This window comes from Melospiza georgiana, chromosome 1, assembly GCF_028018845.1.
Source record: "Melospiza georgiana isolate bMelGeo1 chromosome 1, bMelGeo1.pri, whole genome shotgun sequence".
Lineage (NCBI taxonomy): Eukaryota > Metazoa > Chordata > Aves > Passeriformes > Passerellidae > Melospiza > Melospiza georgiana.
The window spans coordinates 62,705,870-62,725,718 of NC_080430.1; positions in this window are offsets into that span (position 1 = coordinate 62,705,870).

Below are 19,849 nucleotides of genomic sequence, written 5' to 3' on the forward strand. Positions count from 1 at the left end.
ATGATGCTTCATGCCATGGCCCAGATGCATGGGTTGTTGCTAATAATTCACAAAAGGTTCACTTATTAGCAGAGCAAAATATTTCTTCAGTGACTTACAGAAAGCTCCATGTCATTACTTGCCATAATGCTCCCACTGTCATATTTAAAATCAAAGTAATTTCAGCAGAATGTACCATGTATGTGATTTCAAGGTCTCTCCATTTAAGTTGCATTTTGCTTGATTATAAATAAGACTTGCCATATTACACAATTCATTATTTCCTTTTCTCTTATTAGAAAAACAAAACCTCAACCCTAAATGTAACCTAGCCAGAAGGTCAAGGATTAGGAACATCAAGGAAGAATATAGACGGGACAAACTATGAAGATGGTTTGTTGGTCCAGCATGTGCAAAATTGATTTTCCTGTGGCTTTGCTGCTGGAATTCCTTATCTTGTTCTCTTTGTCCTTTTGTGCTTAAACTGGTCCTCAGAGACCTGTGTACTTGTACAGTGAGTGGCACACGTGCCATGATCTCCAATATTGTCAAGCTTTTTGCAGTGCTGTGTGTTTAAAGAATAGAGTTTTCCATAAGTGCTGCAGTGTGGCAAAGAAACAGGGCTGTGAAGGGAGAGTGGAAACCATGAGAGTGGAAAGCAGCAGAGTGACATTTTTCATTTTCATCATCTTTGACAGCTGCTTCATAGTGAGAGCAAATAGGAGTACTAATGGCAGTATTGTTAGCTAATCCAAGTGTGGCAGCTACTTTGGGGGAAATTTTGGATCACAGTTGCTCTTCTGTGAGTTTTCTCCCCTCAGACAATCAATAAACAAGTGATACAGAGGGAGGTACCTCATACCTCTCTAAATCTGACACTTACAAATGTAAAGCAACACCTGTGTGTTCAAAGAAACCACACACATCCTCCAAATCTTTGTGAAATCCAGGCTGTGTATATAAATGCCCAAGTAAAATGGCTTTGCTTGCAGTGTCCAAACCTCCCTGTAGCTGTGCTCTCTCTGATCACCAGTGCCTGACCCTGCTGCCCGAGGCAGATGCTGGCAGAGGAGCTGACTGGGCAGCCTGGAGCCTGCTGGAGAGCAGCTGCATTCTATCTTCTCTGTGTTGCCTCTTGCTTCAGCTGCTGCAGCATTTCAAAAGGCCAGGCTTAATGAGCTGTAAGAGGGGGTGGATATTCAGACAAATCTTGGTAATATGCTTTGATTAATTCAAGAGCTGAAGGTAGCTGAAAAACCTTTTTTTTTTTTTTTTTTAAATCCAGGGTAATTGCCTTACATAGCCTTTAATAGCACAGTGTATGTAAACACCTCTCAATAGTGCACAAAGAAAAAATTATTAACAAGAATTATGTCTTTTCACTTGAAATGTGTATTAGGCTTTCATGTAAAATCTGGCTGTCCTTCCCTCAGAGTGGATATAAAAACAAACAAGCAAAATACCCAGCATAAACCAGTTGATTTTCCATTATAATCAGTTTGGGAATTGGGTGCTTTCCTGAGGTTTATAAGCTCAAAGGGAATTCAATTGTGTCAAGTATTTTTTTCCATGTAATGTTAAAAAGTACGTTAACCACCCTCACCAGTTCCAGTAGGAAATTAACTGTTACCTTTCATTTTTTCTTTCCTGTTATACTCTTTTATTTTTCTCTGGGATGACTTCTTTTCAAACTTGGTCAGACACAAAAGTGCTCTTACTCCTCTTGTACTCTGTGAATGGACTGAAGTATTTCTGGATCTATGTGTCCAAGTCTTGTTTGTGGGACCAATGTTTTTAGTGATTTTTTTATTTAGGGATGGCTGGGTGTCTGTTTGTTTCTCTTGGGTGGTGGGCAGTACCCTTCTATTTCCAGTAGTAATAGCAAAGCAGAAGATGCCTCCTGCAATCTGAATGTCACCAGAGTGGCTTTAATGTTTTTTTTTGTCTTGCTCAGTCTTTCCCCCTTCATTTCTGTTGGGTTTTTTGGCTTAACCTATTTGTCTTTTTGGTGTTGCTTCAGTCAGTAGCTTTGTATAATCTGAGTGAGGGTTCCATTTTTGTTCTTTAAAATACTTAATATTATGTAGACAAAAAAAAAAGAAAAAAGCTGCAATGAACTATTTTAAGGTACTTATAAGCTGTGGAGCCATGTGATGTCAGCTTGCCCATGCTGGCCAATTGGCAAGCTGCTGATTTTTGTCTCTGAGCAGTCATTGCCTTCCAAGCAATTATTGCCAATATAAATGCTGACCCTTGCTGCTCTCACTCTGCATGGCCATGTACAATTCCTCCTTTGCTTTGAGAGCTCTGCTAGAGAGAGGCAGGGATATGTGACCATAGAAATTGCGTTAAAACTCAGATTATGTTATTTTTGAAAAAGCTTGATGCTTTAGTGGAATTAAATGTAGCCAATTATGAGACAGAGTGATCTGAATTTTTTTTGGATTTTTTTCAGAGGTTCACTCATGACATGAATAATATGAACATTTCTGCACTTTCCCCCTGCTACTGAATGCAGTTTTATGTATTCTTATTAGGATTAAATAGTTATATAACTTAACTGAAATCTTCTAATTCTTGACTTCATTGATATATTTTGATTTATCACCATTTTTATAGATAAATTGCACAACTTTCCACCTTGAAAAAATCAGAGATACATGATTGTTATATTTCAGCAAGCTTATTCTTCATGCTTGCTTGAATCCTGTAATGCCATTTTTTGGAACTGTATCATGTCTGTTTTCTATCAACATTTAGAAAGCCATCATTTTTCTCCTTTATGTGTTTGTGGAGCATGTAGGTTTTTTTGTGTTGAACTCTATACTCTGAAGAGAATTTGTGTAGAAAATGTGTTTCTAGCCAATTGCAAGGCTAGGCACAAGATGTTGCATTCGCCTTTAGTCAGTAGCTTAATGTGTGTCCTGGCAATGTCTCAATCTGTCTATACCCAAATAACACAAAAATCTTTAATGTGTATTTATATTCAGTCCTGTGGGAGGAGAGCTTTAAAGCAGGTATTTTGGTTAATGAAAAAGTCTGTGTTATCTGGGTTCTGTGGAAGGATGATTTGACTTTTAAACTTGAAGGAAAAATTAGTACACCAGAAAAAGTGGGTCCAAAATCTACTCCTCTGGGACTGAATCCCAGCAAATAATGCTGAATTAATGTATTTGAGTCTGCAAACTGACTCAAGCAGTCCACTCTCCAGCTGGTGGCAATACTATATGGAAAAATGTAAGCCTACATTCAAACTGCTGTAAAAACCTGAAGGTACCATGGGAGTTTAGTTGAGCTACATTGGCTGTTTTCAGAGCTCATAATATCTCAAGGGTAGAATTATTGAATAGAATATCCATCACTGAGACTGTGTCAACATGCAGCTACAACAACAGGAGGTGGTGTGAGGGAGGGATGCATCCCTCAGTTCTGATGTTCTCCTTGGATTTGCAGTTACCTTTACTATAGGGATGCCCTTAACTTCATAATAAAGTAGCACGCCAGAATTAAAAGCAATGTAGATTTTTTTTTTTTTTTTTTTTTGACTGTAACAGTCCAAAGCTACTGTCTTTGGATGGAATGTTTTCAGGTACAGTGAGAGACTGTATACTCTGGTTTGCATAGTTAAAAGAAAACAGCAAATTTCACGGTGGGTGCCTGTCAAGTTTCTCATCCATATTTATTTAAATATCAGAAATTAAAACTTCCTCTAACAAGTATTTCAGAGCATTAATTAACTCAGGTCGTGGTTTTCAAGTAAATATTTACAGATAAATCATGGTTTGGTTTTATGTTATGCCGCTGAAGGGTAATGTGGCTATCTGGATTCTGTACTAGTGCCATCTGGTGACTAAAATTTACCATGGAGCCTTCCCTCCTGCAGCTGGAGGGGTACAGGATGGGTTTCGCCAAGGATTCAATTTGATAATCAGGAGAAACTTCTCAAGAATGTGCCTTGGATCTTTGCATGAGGTTTATTGTCCACTTCTGGTAAAAGCAGTGCTGAGAGACTTAGAGAGGCTGTGACTTAATTTTAATGCTTGAATGATTATCTGAACTACTGAACTACTGCAGCTCATGATTTGTCAGAACTGAATAAGCTGGCTTCAAGGTAATTTGGGCTGAGGCAGCAATACAGTTTTGGAATCAGTGGTCATCACCTTGAATTTCGGCTGTTTGCTGTCAGGCACAAGGTTTAAAGAATGGATTCCTTGCTACACATTTGCAGTATGTTTTTGCCATAGGAGACAACTCTCCAAGCCCTTTCAGACTCTTTCCTTCACTCATCAGTTATTAATGTACTGTCCTTTTAGTCAATAGCACATAGATATGTTTTTCTGACTAGCTCTTTACTAAAATCATTTTAGAGTTTCGAAGAAAAAATAGATTTTGAAGAAGAGTTCTTTCCAGAACAGGGTCCAGGAATGGACCAAAGTTTGAAATACTTTTAAAACAGGAGGCAAGCAATATCTCCAGTTTCCCATCCTCTATACTAAAATGTTGTCTTATATATTTTTTCCCCCTTAAGTACTTGTTGTAGAAAATAGTGTTCTGTCCTCACGTTGCAGTGATTGCTTGGCTCATGGCACTTCAGCATGCCCAGTAATTGAACCTGTGATTCCTTAGTGTTGTTCTTCCTGTCTTTTCCTGCATTTTCCTGCATAAAGGCCAGGGGAGAAGAGAAAAAGGTACCTGGTGAAGTAACAGTCTAGCAGGAAATGAAGAACATTATACAGTGACAGGGAAAACAGTAACTTCTTCCTTCGTTTCTGGAGATGGAGTTTCATGCCACACCCTTTGTCACAATGCTCAACAAACAGCTCTGGTGGTCAGTTCTCACACTCTTGAAACCAGAATTGCCCCTTCAAAGGTGCTAAGAGAAGTAATCTTAGGGCTAATTTTACCTGGTTTAGGTCTGAAGTTGAAACTGGGTGCAAAAACCCAAACCAGCTTGTCTCACAGGACAACTGAAACCCTGCAGGCTTTGATGGACAAATAAGAGACTGGGGTTTATTCCAACTGCTTTGTTAATACTCTTTTATGGTCTTCAGGGAAAATAACTGATTTTGACAGCTCCAGGAAAATAAAATATATATGTGGAAGATATATATATATATATACACACAGATATGAGTGTATGTGATAAAATGCTGATGAGAAGTATCTGCTCTATTACTGTGAAACTTAACAATATATAGCAAGAAGTGACATCTCTCGCCATTAAAATTTTGAGAATAGCAATTTCTTCCTGAAAAAGTACTAGTGACTTTATAGGTGTGTGTTGTGCAAGTCCATACTTGACTATGTGTGTGTATGGACACACACAGTCTCCTAGAGAAGGTGCAGAGTTTCTCAGAAGAAATCCTGGCCTCAGTTGTCAAGTGTGGATGCTCAGTGCTTTTTGTAAACTGCTTCTTCAAGTCACTCAAGCTGAAGAGTCTTGGTCTGCAAGCACTCACAATCCCTGTGCATCTGTGGAAATTCATGGCCATGTATCCGTAGGGTCTGTGCCAGAAGAGAAATTTTGAAAACCATACATAGAATGGTTTGAGTATGAGTAGTTATGTGTTTCTTCAGCAATATAGAACCAAAATGGAGCCTGGAAAAGGTGTTGACTGAAGAGAATTCTCCCTTGTGTGCTGAGTTCAAAATTAGAAATATTAATTTCCAAATCTAGGTTGACTGTAGCCTGGGATAATGCTATGACTGCATTAGGTTTCCTGACTTTTGAAATAATTTTATGCTAAAATTCAAAAGAGGTTTCTATTAGTTTTGTATAGTGTTTTTAAAAAATTTTAACAAATGAGTGAGAATGCCACTTACCAAGAGTAACAGTTTCTTAGTTACAAAAGTTCTCTTCAGAAGTATGTCATCTTCCATAAACAGGGCTTACTGGATTTAATCAAAAAGCATGACTTAAAAAATGTATTTGAGTGGGCTGGTTAAGGCATCACAGTAGAACTTTCTATTGCACACTCTATATCTCAGCTTTGTCTGATCTTAATTTGTCTGTCCTTCTGGCTTTTTTGGATTGAAGAGAGATAGAGTCATCAGGGGTTGAATTTTGGGAGTTATTAACTCTTGTGTTAGCCATACCCAGCATTTGTTTTTCAAATGTACCTCAGTTCATCTTCACAGAGGCAAAGAAGATGTAAAAGTGGGAGAAAGGCTGTTGTTCCTACAGAGGCAGCCACCCCTGAAGCACCAATAATCATACCCACTATCTCCCAGTGGTGGCAAAAGCCACCAGAGCCAGCAAAAGCTGACTCCAGCTCTCCATGCCAGTCTTGATGGGCAAAACCAGTTCCAGGGCTTGTTCTTCAGACAATGGCCCAGGGAGAAGAGTAAGCTGCTTCCAGGGTAGAGGAATTATTGTGGAGGCAAGCCTGTGCAGATGCACAGTCCTTAAGATAAAGTCAGCTACAGCTAAATAAGGTTAACAAAGGGAAGAAAAATACATGTATAGCCTTACTGGTATGCCTGAGACCTCCCTCATACTCCCACACCCTCAGCATTTAAACCACGGAGACTCCAAATTCACAAGATTATTTAAATGCAAGTCATTAGGCAGAAGCTGGGCTGTCTGAATTTGGGGTTTTGTGCAAATGCATCTGTTCCCTTCAAAAAATATAGGAATTTCTTGGCTGGTGGCCAGAGTTGAAGGCAAAGGATAGCACCAAGTACCTGTGACATTTTGGATTCAGCTGTGAGATTCACCTGCCAGTTTTGGGCAGGGATCAGTGGAAATGCTACTGAAGTCCAGAGCTGCTCCCTTTCTTAGCCTGTGCATCTGGACTATGGTGCTCTTGAGGGTAAGTTTATACCTGTTTATACAAATAACAAATCTCCAAGATGGTGTGTGAAAATGGTCATGAGCCATTCCTCGTGTCTTTTGAAGAGGAGTGGGCAAAATCTTTAACTTGCTTTTATCCAGACTGTTTGAACCCTACTAGTGGAGAACAAACAAGGAAACAATTTTTTTAAAAGGCAGCCTCCTCAGCACGGTTAACTTATTTTAAAATGTCTTTGTCAGGCTGACAAATACTTGTGACTACCATAAGTATGAGTGCAAAGGAGTGACTCATTAGACCCCAACATCTTGTGGGTCAGACTAGATGAGTTGTATTTTCAAAGCATTTTCTTAGAGCTGCCTTTTTTTTTATACAGGCCTAAGACTTGAAAACTCGGACATTGAATCAGAGGATAGTTTGGGTTGGAAGGGACCTTAAAGATCATCTAGAAAGTTTTATGTATTTGTTTATTTCTAGTTTAGTGCTTGATGACATCTTCATTCAGACAGGCTTGAACTTTACTTGTGTGTTGTACGTGTGAATGGAGCTGCTGAAAATGACAGTCAGGAGCAAGAGAGCGTGCTGCAACTATGAACTTTTCTTAGCTAGCACATCTAACAAGGGGGAAATTCTTTACTCAGAGTTTGCCCAGGAATTTGTAAGTTATTTTCCATGGCCACTTTATGAAATAGGGACTTAGGATGTTGATAGCCTTGTGTGAATATTTCACTTGAATGGGCTATATAACTCATGCTTCCAAAGGTTCTTTGGGAGGAGATGAAGGTGCTTGGCTATGCAATCATACAGTTGTAGACTCAAGATCCATATTTTAACCCAGCAAACTGGGAGGTAGGATGTAATTTCAAACCATATATGGATAGGATGCTGCCTACTGGAATAACCATTCTCTGACACTCATCTTACATATAAAAACCAATTTTCCTCTTGCACAAATGAAGACCGTGCCTTTTACACGGAGCTTCCTTTTGCTGTGGACCACCTATTGGATCAAGATGACCCCCGTGGCAGGGAGAAATGATGAGGAGGACTCCATCTTATCAGAAGGTTAATGAATTACTTTATTATAGTATATTATTCTATACTATATTACACTACATCTAAACTGAATCTGCCAAGCACTCAACTGCACTCCCCTGCACAGAATCTCGTGATTGTCTGCTGACAGTCCTAACACACACACACATGGATTCAATTGGTCAGTGAATCAAAACACTCACACCTGTCACCAGAATCCAATTACCAATTCTCTTCAGGTAAACAATCTTCCACAATGCATTCCACTTGTGAACAAACACAGATGCAGCAAATGAGATAAGAATTGTTTTTCCTTTCCCTGTAGTTCAGAAAATATGAATCCCAGAAATTTCTTGTCTTGCTTTTCTCTGTGAAGAGAAATGTGACGACAATTACCTTGTTCCCATCTGCAACTGCCTAAAAATAAATAAAGTGCAGAACTCTTTACATCAAAAATAAGTTGCTTGTGAAAGGAAATGGACTGAGGATATACAGAAAGCTGTACTTGATTACTGGTAAAGGCTAATTATGTATAAGGTACTTTCTTTTATTTTTTCCTTCCCTCTCTCCAACCCCTTCCCACTGCAGGATTTACAGTCGTTCTAATGTTATGTGTATTCTTACTGACCATGGATGAATGCAGAGGATGCCCTTTCCCTTGTGCATCTCTCAGTCACTACATTCTGCTTTTAATAGGCTGTGTTTGCTGTGGCAACATGGGATGCAGCCTGTGTCTGTCAGATGAATTTCCTTCACGGTTCCCTGAGGAGCCATCAGGTCAGGGTGAGCATCTGTAACGCTGCCATCCCTGCCGCGCTGACTCACCCCCACTGCTTGTCAATGGAGAGCTTCAATGACAGTCAAAGGGGCATGGGGAGCTCTTGCTATTTGTAAATATTTGCAGTATAAGTGAAATGTAGGAATAAATCAATATTTATTCAAAGAAAGAATGAGAGCAAGAGTTTCAACCCCCCCAGTATTGTATGTATGACCCATCCTGTATTTATTCTTCCTTTTATCTGTGCATAGCCAAATAAAAACAAGGGGAGAAGCTCTAATAGACAAGAATGAAAGACACTTTCTGCCTGACTCTGGGCAGATGTAGAGAAAAGTTTTCTGTGGTTGAAATACTGAAGTTTAATCCTGTTGTCTTTATCTTGAGGGCCAAGGGGTTTGAATTTCCCAATGCTTCTTGGTGATTCTCCTCTGTGTTACTAGGTGTAGGGCTGCCTCTCATACATGATATATGATATTTTGACCCAAAACTCCTTTAAATCCAGAACACAGGAGACTTTTGTTTTTGGCTGAAGCCTTCAGTGGGTTTCAGCAAAATGTGTAGCTGGATAGAATCCTCCAGCCTTTCTGAATGGATAACTAGATCTGTAAGTCTATAGACAAATTCTGCCTTCTCATAAAAGAACAAGTTTCAGCTTAAATTCAGAAATATGTTGTTTGAAAGGGCTGGTTTTTAATCTGTTAAAAAAGTATAGTTTTATGATGATTAACTCAGATCTACTTCAGAGCAATTTCAAAAGAGGCAGAGTGTGGGCAGGTACCAATTACCTGTCACAATTAGTGTGCATCTTATTGTACATATTTAAGAATTTAATGACAGTAGGTGGTTAGAGCTGTCTCATTGCTACTAATTAATATGATTAATCTTCAGTAGGCCATTGGCAAAATAAGATTACCAATTAAATGTGATGTCAATAATTATTAATTATAGGAGAACAGATATACTTCAAGTCCAGTAACAATAGTGGGAAGCTATGCTTTCTTTCAGAGACATTTCAGTGCATCTACTACTTGAAATGCAGTGTATACTTTATCTTAAATATTTATTTAATGGAAATAATGCCTAAGAAGTGCATTCAGTTGTCCTTGAATACTAGAAATTGAAATTTTGTGTCTGCTCAATAACTTTCTCATCACACTTCTTGTATTTGCACCCAATTAATGTTGTTACCAATAGGATAGAATAGCTCATATGGAGAGTTTGTGTGCCTAAGTGTCTAGTTGATATAGACTAAAGATAATGTTTCTCAGTGTATCTTCAGTAATGATCTCATCTTCTTAGTACTTATCTCCTTTTTCCCTAGAGTAACAGCTATTCAGGGCGGAAGGAACAGACAGTTCTTCATGTGGACTTCTGGAAAAGTATTGTCGCAATATGACATGAAATGAATGATATTCACACGCTGAGATGTTCAAGGCAAAAAAGAGTGTGTGTACTTTTTGACTTTGATATTTATAGAATTCCAAAGGTGACCATGGATTGGAGGATGAAATTGCTACCTCTCCAACCACACTGGTCAAACTAACAGTCTATCAATTTTCTTCCAGAGAGTAATGCAAAACAATTATTATTTAAGTGAAAAGTGCATTAGAAACTTCATTACAAAAATGTAAACATCAGAAGGCTTAGAAGAACTTCAGAAGAATAGGGCAACAGAGTATACCTACAGATTATATAAATTGACCATATATGATGAAATTAGTACAGAAATATTTAAAAAAAGAGTAAGAACAAGGATGCTAGAAAAAAAAAATCTGCCTGATCTGCCTGATGTTTACTGTTGGTTCCAGTTTGCACTTGCTTAACCAAACCTGGTGGATTGAGTCTGCTTGACACGGTGGGACTCAGCATGGTGTCAGGCACTCCTACAGAGGAGGAGTGTCACAGGGTAAAGTCTCCAGTGTTTGTTGCAGCACTGCCCTGCAGCTGCAGCATGAAGCCCAAAGGAGCTCCAAAGGAAGGACACAGCCATACAGGGTTTGGGACAGAGAGCTGCCCAGGGCCTCCTGCTGAAGCCAGGGCAGAGGGATGCTGTCCCTGCCTGCGCAAGGTGTGCACTGATAGAGGACCTGTGTCACCACTCTGAGGTCAGTCTGGAGGAGGTCAGCCAATGTGCACCATCAGGGAAGAAGTAAAAAGCAAATGAGGGGATCTTCAGAGACCCTGCAGAGAGGAGAGCCTGAACTCCCAACTGCACAGAGGAGAGGCAGCCAGAAACCACTTGGTTTGATGGAGGAGATGGGAAGCTAAATCCTTTTTTTTGCAGCAGGAGAGTGGCTGGTTCTCCAGCTACAGGTCTGCAAGTAGTAGACACTGCAGGGTAGCTCCCATGTCCTGCTGGCTAATGGGAGGTAGAAAGTCACATCTCAGTAAGTACTGAAGTCACCTGAGACTGAGCCAGGCAGAGAGGCAAGCACTGCCAGTAGATTGAGGGAAGTGGTTACCCCTCTCTATCAGCATTTGTTAGGCAAAACCTGGAGTCCTATATTCCTGCTGCACCTCAGATATAAGGAAGATACTGAAGAACTGGAGCAAGTTTAGCAGGTGGTCCTCAAGGTGCTGGAGCACTTGTCGTGTGTGGCCTGATAAGGAGAGGACTTCACGAGGACTCATAGCAGCCTGTCAGTACATCCGAAGAGCTTTTCAAGAGGATGGACACAGGATCTTCTGTAGTGAGTCACAGAAGGACAATAAAGAAGGATGTAAACTGACTGGAGACCTCCTGATGTCTCTTCTGATCTTAATTTCCACAATTCATTTTCTATCATCATAATGAACTTCCCCTCACTGCAATGACCCATCCTTGATGTAGTGTGAGTTTTTAACTGAGCCTTGTGCTGATGTACAGTGAGCAGTGGTGGCTTTGACAGTGTAAAGGTAACTGCTGGTTTAGGACAAAGGAGGAGAAATGTTAAGGCAGGAACAGAAGGGTGAAATATGATGTTGTAGGGAAAGAACTTTCAAAGTGTTCAGGATTCTGGAGTCAGGAGTGGAGTAGTTGAAAGCCATCCAACAAGGGAAGTGTTCACAGAATTCTCTGGGTTGGAAGGGGTTCACAAAGATCATCAAATACGACTCTGAAGTGAATGGCCTGTAGAGGGACTGAGCCCACAAGCTTGGCTTTGTTAGCACTATGCTTTAACCAACAAAGCTAATCCAAATGTTTCCTTTTGAGGAGTAAATACTGCCAAGAAATCCTTTGGTCAATGTGAGGGTCGTAATAATGTCAGTTTTAATATGTGAGACTGCATTATTAGTATTCTGCTGGATGCAAGTGATTAAACATGAGAGAAATAGCTCCAAATAATATTTCCTGATGGAGGAGGAGAAGCTGCCCGTAGAGCTGTATTCTAGATGGCCTTCCAGATTTTATAGGGGTGTTGTTTCACATAATGGGGAGATTTTGGGATTTTGTCAACTTACTTTGTAATTTTTTTTTTCATGCAAGAACCTTCCATTTAGCTTGGTAGCAGACTAACCACCTTTCCACTTGGGTTTCTTGCTGCATGTGGTATTGAATGCTGCTGCTCAAATGCTGCTGCCTCTTGTGTAGAAGAGATTTCTGCTATGAGGGCAGACAAGGGGCTTTTTAGCATTTTATTAATTTTCAATCAGAGCAAAAGCTGGACTTTTCCCAAGGGGGTCAATGCATCATTCCTTTTCTGTTTTAAATTAAGCAAATTGTTATTGAAAGAGGATCAGCACTCTCCTCCCAGCATCTCAAAAAATTTTCTTCACTGCTCTGACCTCAACTACCACCTTCCATTTGACAGATTTTAAATGATCAAGTGTTGCACCACTTTGACTTCTGCTGTGTTGTCTTCACTCTCATGGCTGCAAACATTCCCAAACCCTTGTAACACAGCTGATGCAAGTGGTTTCAAGAGAGAGAAGCAATGAAAACAAGACATGATTAATTTAGGGTACAAATTAGAGAAAAAGACAGATTATCTCTTCTTCCTGTGGCTGCCCTTGTCTGTCTGAGCTTTTGAATGTAGTTCAAATAAAGGTATCAAAGGTGGAAAAGTATAGCATAGCAACTGTAGCTTTTGGGATCACTGTGGAACTTCTTTCGTAATGCACGTAGTGGGGTAGTATCAGGAAGCAAGGCTGGATGCACAGAAATTCAAGCAGAAAGTCAAACTCAGCTGAAATTATATCTTAGTGAAGACAGAAGCCAGTGGACAGCAGGAGATGAACAGACTGAGACTGTCCCAAAATATTGTGCTGTTGCTGCTCTCTGGATCAGCTAGAAACCAAGCAATGTTTGCTGAAGTCTTTTGGCTTTTTTCCTTATTTCCTCTCTTCTGTTCCACATGCCTTCCTCCTCCTTTAACTAACCTGGTATTTTGAATTTCATATCCAAACAACACTTGGGTATGATTTTGAATGATTTAAGACATCGCTTTTGGGGTGATTAACAAATGTTCTTTTTTCATTAGAACTTTATTTTCTTGTCAGCTCAACCTCAAATACTTAGACTGAGCTTTAGACTGGCACTGAACTAGAAAGATGATAGCAAAAAAAAAAATTTGGGTAAGGCCTTGGGCATGGTGAGTTGTTTTTTCTTTTGGGCTTCTTTGTTTTGGTGGTTTTCTTTGGCTGGTTTGGTTTAGGTTGGTTGTTCTTCTTATTTTTTTTTTAACCCTCAGATTAGAGATTTATGCTTGGAAATTTGATTTTGTCTTTAAATTATATATATGAAATTTTATTTTTGTTTAAATAGTCTCAAATAGTTTCTTCAGAGGTTATATATCTCTGAACAATACTATCACATAGTAGGTTCAGAGATTATATATCTCTGAACATACTATCACCTAGATTAATAGGATTAATCTATTCTATATAATTCTAGTGTACATTTTTCTTCAACTCTTGTCTTATGAGTCTGCAGTGATAACTCTTCATGGTGTTCTTCAATTCACCCTTCCTCCACTTTGTCCTTACAGCTCAATGCATTTTCCAATCATACTTCATAGTCACTTGGGTAGACAACAATGTATTTGGGAAAGGGCATTTTTGTGTCAAGACTGTCAAACGCATTATGAGATGTGCAGTAACTTGGATGGGCAGCATAACTATTTCAATTTTTAACACAGTCTAATAACAGAAAATACCCAGGAGTATAAAGTCAGGGACAGTGGTACCAGTGAAATGCATAAGAGGTCTTGGTTCTCGGAATTTTTTCCAACTTTCTGGACAATAGTGTTTGGAATTTATGGCCCTTTTAAAAAAACTTTCATTAGGGAATTTAGCACCAAATGCAGTTACACAGACCCAGCAATTATCTGGGCTTACATTAATTCACTACCAGTGGGAGGAGAGGAGTTGTAGCTTCCAGAATCTTTAAATATCAGACCTACTCAAGAAAGTGGAATTGTGACTGTGGCAACTGAGTCAGAAGAGGAACAGCTCCCCTGGGTTTGAAGGGAGCCAAAGCCTACAGAAACAGGATTTCTCTTCTGGGGAGGGGGATGATTTCAGGAAATGATTTCTAGTCTGGGAAGGTGAATGTGTGATAAGCATGTCTAGCTAAGTTCAAGGCCATACCTGGAGAAGTGAGAGAGATGCTTAGTATGGGACAGGCTAGGGGAGCATCTTCTTTTCTGCTTGAGGAGAAAGAATGAGATCAGCTTCTCCTAGCAGCTGGCAAGCTTGAGATATTGAAAAATGATGGGGAGTCTGGTATAGAAACAGGTGCTCCTGAAAAACGAGAAAACTGCATATTGATGCCACTCACAACTCAATCCCAATTCACTGCAGATGGTTCTGATTTGAAACTTGTTTTTATACTTTCCCTCTTCTCTGTAGTTTAACAGATACTCAGGATGAACTTGTAGGATAGTTACTTTAAGAAGAACTGTTCCTTCTCTGTTTCCAGCTCAGAGTAGGAGGTCTGCCAGTCTGTTGTGCAATTACAGCTTCTAAAGAGAGTTTATCATGTTGTAGGAAAACTGTACCAGAACAACCTTGGCACCACCAACCTTGGTACAACCTTGGAACAACCTTGGTACCACCAGGCTTAGCTTCTCTGGTCAGCTCTGCTCTGTGCTGCGTTTGGCACTCTGCTCCATTTGGCACTCTGCTCCACAGTCACACCTTGGCTTTGTCTCCCTGCATCTTTCCTGCCTTTTGATTTTTCACTGTATCTGCTTGAGCTACAAAGACTGTAGACACAGCAGTGCTAAAGGCTACTTAGTCCTTCTTGTTGCCTGGAGCCCCAGAATTTTCCCTCACAGTTTTAAAAAATCATATGTGTGTGTGTACAACCCACACATGTAATGTCTGGCGCTGGCAGGACCTTGACCTCCTGTCAGGACATGTGCACACACAATCTCTGGGTCAATTGTGAGCCTCTCCTAGAGAGATCCTTCTAAGAGGACTTAATTATATTTAATTAAACTTTTTCTAGCACTAAACAGTATTCTCCCTTATTCATTAATTAAATACTTGCTGCCATGTACCTTTCATCACCGGGTTTCTTAATTTCCTAGTATTTGCTCATATAAGTCAGTTTGTGCTCTGTTCTGTTGTGTGAATTATCTTCAAATTATTGTAAAGCCTTTCCTGTGTCTGCATTTTTTCTGCTTTCTCAGAAGGTTATTCTGTTTATAGGCTGAGTTCTTAGAAGTTGCCAATGCTCAGTCTGACTTGAGCTTTCAGTATTTTGATTCTTAATAAAGTTAAGCCAATGCTACATGTCTAGCTAACTTGTCCAGTGATGCATTATGGTTTCCATTTTATAACGTAGTCCAGAAGCCTTTAATCTATTTAGCTATTTATACTGATAGCCAGTAAAAGATATCCCTGGTTTGCCTTTTTCTCAATCTTTGCCTCCCAACACAGTCTCGTTACTCTCACTGAATTGCAGTGCTGAGACTCTGAATGCTTTTGATCCTTGCATCCTATTATTTTGTGCTTGGGCGAATCTATTTCTGTGTAATATAGAAGTATCTATTATGTAGAAGTGGAAAAACAAATCTCGGACATCTCGTAAACAACACGTTTGTTATATAAATGAAGTGATTTAGAGGTCGTCTCCCAGGTCATCTAGGGAAGGTTCTTTTCTCTAGGTTTGTACCACATCTATCCAAGTCATGCCTGATGCTTCTGCCCATGTAGGGTGGGGGAGCCTCACTGGCACAGAGTGACACAAGCCTTTGGCAGGTGGGTCTCACAAGGTTTCTTGGCTTGCTTGGTGTTTGCTGCCCTGTCCAAATTAGGATGGTGGTAAGGTAGCCCAGCTCAGGGAGAGCTATCTGAGACTGTAACAACCTCTTTGCAGGGAGACCATGAGAATTTTTTCTTCTTGCCATGCACTCCTGACCCTTTCAGTATCACAGTGTTTCCTACTCTAAAATGAAAGACTCTTTTCTGGATGATTAAGATAAAATATTAGGCTGGCATAAAAATGGGATCATTATGTTAATGCTAGCAGTAAAAAATCAGTTTTTAAACAGCTTTAGAATACCTAGTGAGTTTGATTGCAGGGAAGTTGGTGATGTTATTGGCTAAAACTTGGAAACTTCAAGTGCCTTACCTTTGGCCTACACATCTAGTGCTTGCCTGAAATTCCTGAGTACCTGATAGGACATAAGAAACCGAATCCACTACAGTCTGTTTTCAACAGCACTGTACTCCAAGTGTTGGAATAAATTTGAAGATTAATCTAAAAAGCATTAGTATTTTGCATGATATCAGCTAGTTAGTGTTGTTGTCAAATCCTTCTGTATCTTTTGGTTGTTCTTTTGGCATTGCATTCTGTTCAGAAGCTCTTTTAACTTCTCCCAACTCAAAATATTCTGTGAAGGGCAAAACCTCTCATATCCTGGGCTCAACACTCCCCTCAGCAATTATTCACTGAGTAACTCTTGCAATGGGGCGGGGGTTAAAAAAGCACTTAAACATTATTCATTTTCTTGACTGCTTTCCAAAACAAAAGCGCTCATCATGAGCATCTGAGCTGAGAAGATAATCTTTGGTTTGCTGTCAGCTGTCAGCGCGCCATCAGCGCCCCGGCTGTGAGGGGTGTAGCTGGATGCACGGGTATGTGCTGCTGGCTGGGGAAGGTGCAGCCTGGCAGCTGCCTCCTTTCACTCCCCAAGCTCACAAATATTCACTGGTGCTAACTTGAATGATGGCAGACATGGCAGACGTGGCAGAGAGCTTGGCCTCCTGCTTGCTGCTGGGAATTCATCAAGGCAAATCTGAGCTCAGTGGTGACTGATTTGCCCAAGTGATCCTGCTGAGTTGGAGGGGAGAGGCAGGGGTGTTATCTCCATGCTGACAACACTGAAGCGAGGACCAAGTGTGTATAACTGGTTATTGGATTCATATGGGTGCTGAACACAATGCTTGACAAGGTTAAAGTGCTCTGTTCCTGGAAGGCTGCTGCTCTCAGTGCAGATGTCAGAATCAGCCAATTTAACCTTTTCTTAGGGAGTAAGACCTGCAAATGTGGACAAGTCAACTAGGAATGCACTTCACAGGTGATTACATATTTGTCATTGTGAATCATTGGTATTTGTGGCTTCCTAAAATGATAGAAGACTGCTGGAGTCACTGTATCATTGCCCGCCATTTTTAAGAAATATACTGTAGACATACATATATTAAAATTCAATGTCCATATTATCTTCATCTGGTGCGGTTTCTTTTCCCCCTCCTCTTTCATTTTGTTCCCTAGGAAGAAGTATGAAGTTCCCAGAAAAGTAGAATGAGATCAGGGATAGGGCAAATCAAACTCACTCTTTTAATCAGGAGATGTCAGTCGCTTCTGTATAATGTCCTCTCTTTTTAAAGCTAAGATTATTAAGTGCTAAAGTTTTCTAGACTCTTCTAACTTGGTGCATACTCTTTCTAGACTGAAAATAAATAACAGACAAAGAACACAGTCTTCATGCACATGATTGACCTCTATTTGGTGTTAATTAAAACTGGTGACTGAGCTATTGAAATACTATAGCTTATAGAATTCACATTAATCTGTTTACACTAATAACTTTGACTTCTATACTCACAAGAGGGCAGAAACAATTAAACCTCTGCATAAATAGTAACAATTTCTATGTGAGCACGTATACAAATTGTATAATAGAAGTTGTGTTAATTCTGTGTGCTTTAAAAAATCTTAACCTTAGAAACTTTGTACAGTAGAATGGATGAGTTGTGACTGAATGCCTTTCTACCTTTATTGTGGTAGAGGCATCCACAGATACCTATTCCTCATAATAATAGCATTTCTTGCACAATATTCCTGATATATATTCAAAAGTACTAGAGGAAAAATGATTGTTAACCATGCCAACATTAAGTCATTACTAAAACAAAACAAAACAAAAAAAAAAAAAAGAAATGGGAGGGAGGGAGAAAATCATCCCAAATGTCTGGTTAAAGGTAGATGGAAACATTATCTGCTTTCAGAATAGAAATTAGAGAGCCAATAACCTTTCCAAATGAAATTATGTTCCTTGTTCTGGTATATTGCACCCAACTTGACTCACAAAGGAATTTGAAGAAAATCTTCTGCCTGGCAAGCATTGGCAAGATGGCTGGAGAGGCATGACAGAAAATGGTGGCTGCTGTTGCTATTTTGACAGGAGGAGCTTAGTATTAACCAAAATCCATGGCAGCTCTGGGCCAGGAATGGCTTAGTGGCAGTACATAGTTTGCTGAAGGTCTCTTTGTTCCTGACAGGTACTGCACATGCTGAAAAAATAGTCAAAATTCAATTTCAAGGGAGCATTTAGCTCTGACTTCTCAGTTCTTTTATTTGTCTTTTTCCCTGCTAAAAGCACAGAGAAGGAGAGGTGGCAAGAAGCCTGCAGGCATTCAGGGAGAAGCTCCTTTGGCTCACCCTCCTGCAGAGGACATTGTGTTTAGAAGTATTGCAGTCTGTGACTTTCATTGAGGGCTTTGTCCTTGAGCAATCCAAATGCAGCTTTCTGTTGTTTGAAGTAGTACAGAAAACTGTTCAAAGTACACTTTTTTACCCAAAAAATGTTTTTCTACCAGGGCATATAGTCTTTTATTAGTGTCTGTTTGTAAGTGACATAAGGCATTTGTTTTTACTGGAGGCATCCAGAACACGATTTTTTTTTAAAGCATCTACTCCTGTAACAGTAATTCCCCTGTGTGCTTTATAACTCTTGTTTAGGAGATGGAAAGAATGTAAAGTTACCATGGCAGAGAAACCCAGCCTTTCCTTTGTTCATAAAGAATGTGCTTGTTCTTCAGGTATTGCTGCTTGGGATGGATCTGCATGTTTGTGGCTGCCTACCCCATCTTTGTCCCAAAAAGTTGCTTCCCTTGTGTAGTGAGGGTGGAGCTAAAGTTTAATCACTTTTGTTTCTCAGATTTTGAAAACTGTGTGTTATTGCTCTGGGGACTGAGCTTCTCCAGAGACCAAGCCCGAAAAAAACCAGCAACTTGAATTGCTGCATAAATCAGAGAGAACTAGTTTTGTTCTCATGCCTCAGTGTACTTCTTGGTGACCTGTTTTTTTTTTTTTTAATTTCACTTTTTCTCATATTTCTTCTATTCTGCAATTCTCTGTTATGTTCTTTTTTTGTGGCCTCATGCCTTTCTTACTCGGACCATTTATCTTACCCTGCAATATTAGAAAGAGGCTGCATATTGTTTGGATATATTTGAGCATATATGAAATGACAGATGTCAGCAGAGACAGACTCTGTCATATGGGAGGACTTAGCAGAGCATCACACTTGCCCCCAACTTTTATTCCCCACCCTTACCTTCCCTTTCAGTGTCACTGCTGCTGCTGGTGGTACTTGTCCACACATTTGGGATTAACTAAAACCTTTCATTTTACTTTAAGGCTTTGCCACAAGCCACTTCCGTTATAGCAGTGTAAAGTTTCTTTAATCTGGCATATTCTTTAAGCACACCATGTGTGCTGATGGAGCTAGTGGAATAACTCAGGCTTCATTCTTTCTCTTTATGGTACCAGATATGACATGCTTGTTTGACTTGCCTTGTCATGCTCAGGTCTAATTGGATGCCATTTTAGAGTCCTCCTCCAGCTTCAGTACAGGCTCTGTGGCTTCTGTTACTAAAATTCCAGTTGTGTGGTCATGTGTTAAAGTTGGAGTTTCAGAGTGATCCATCTGCCAGGTCTGCCATGATGGGAGCTTCTCCTGAGCCTGCTCATCATCCCTTTTCCTCACTGCCTTTTACATTTGTGAGATAGGCTTCTAAGCTCTATAACATTTTGTGTCTGTTTTTCTCT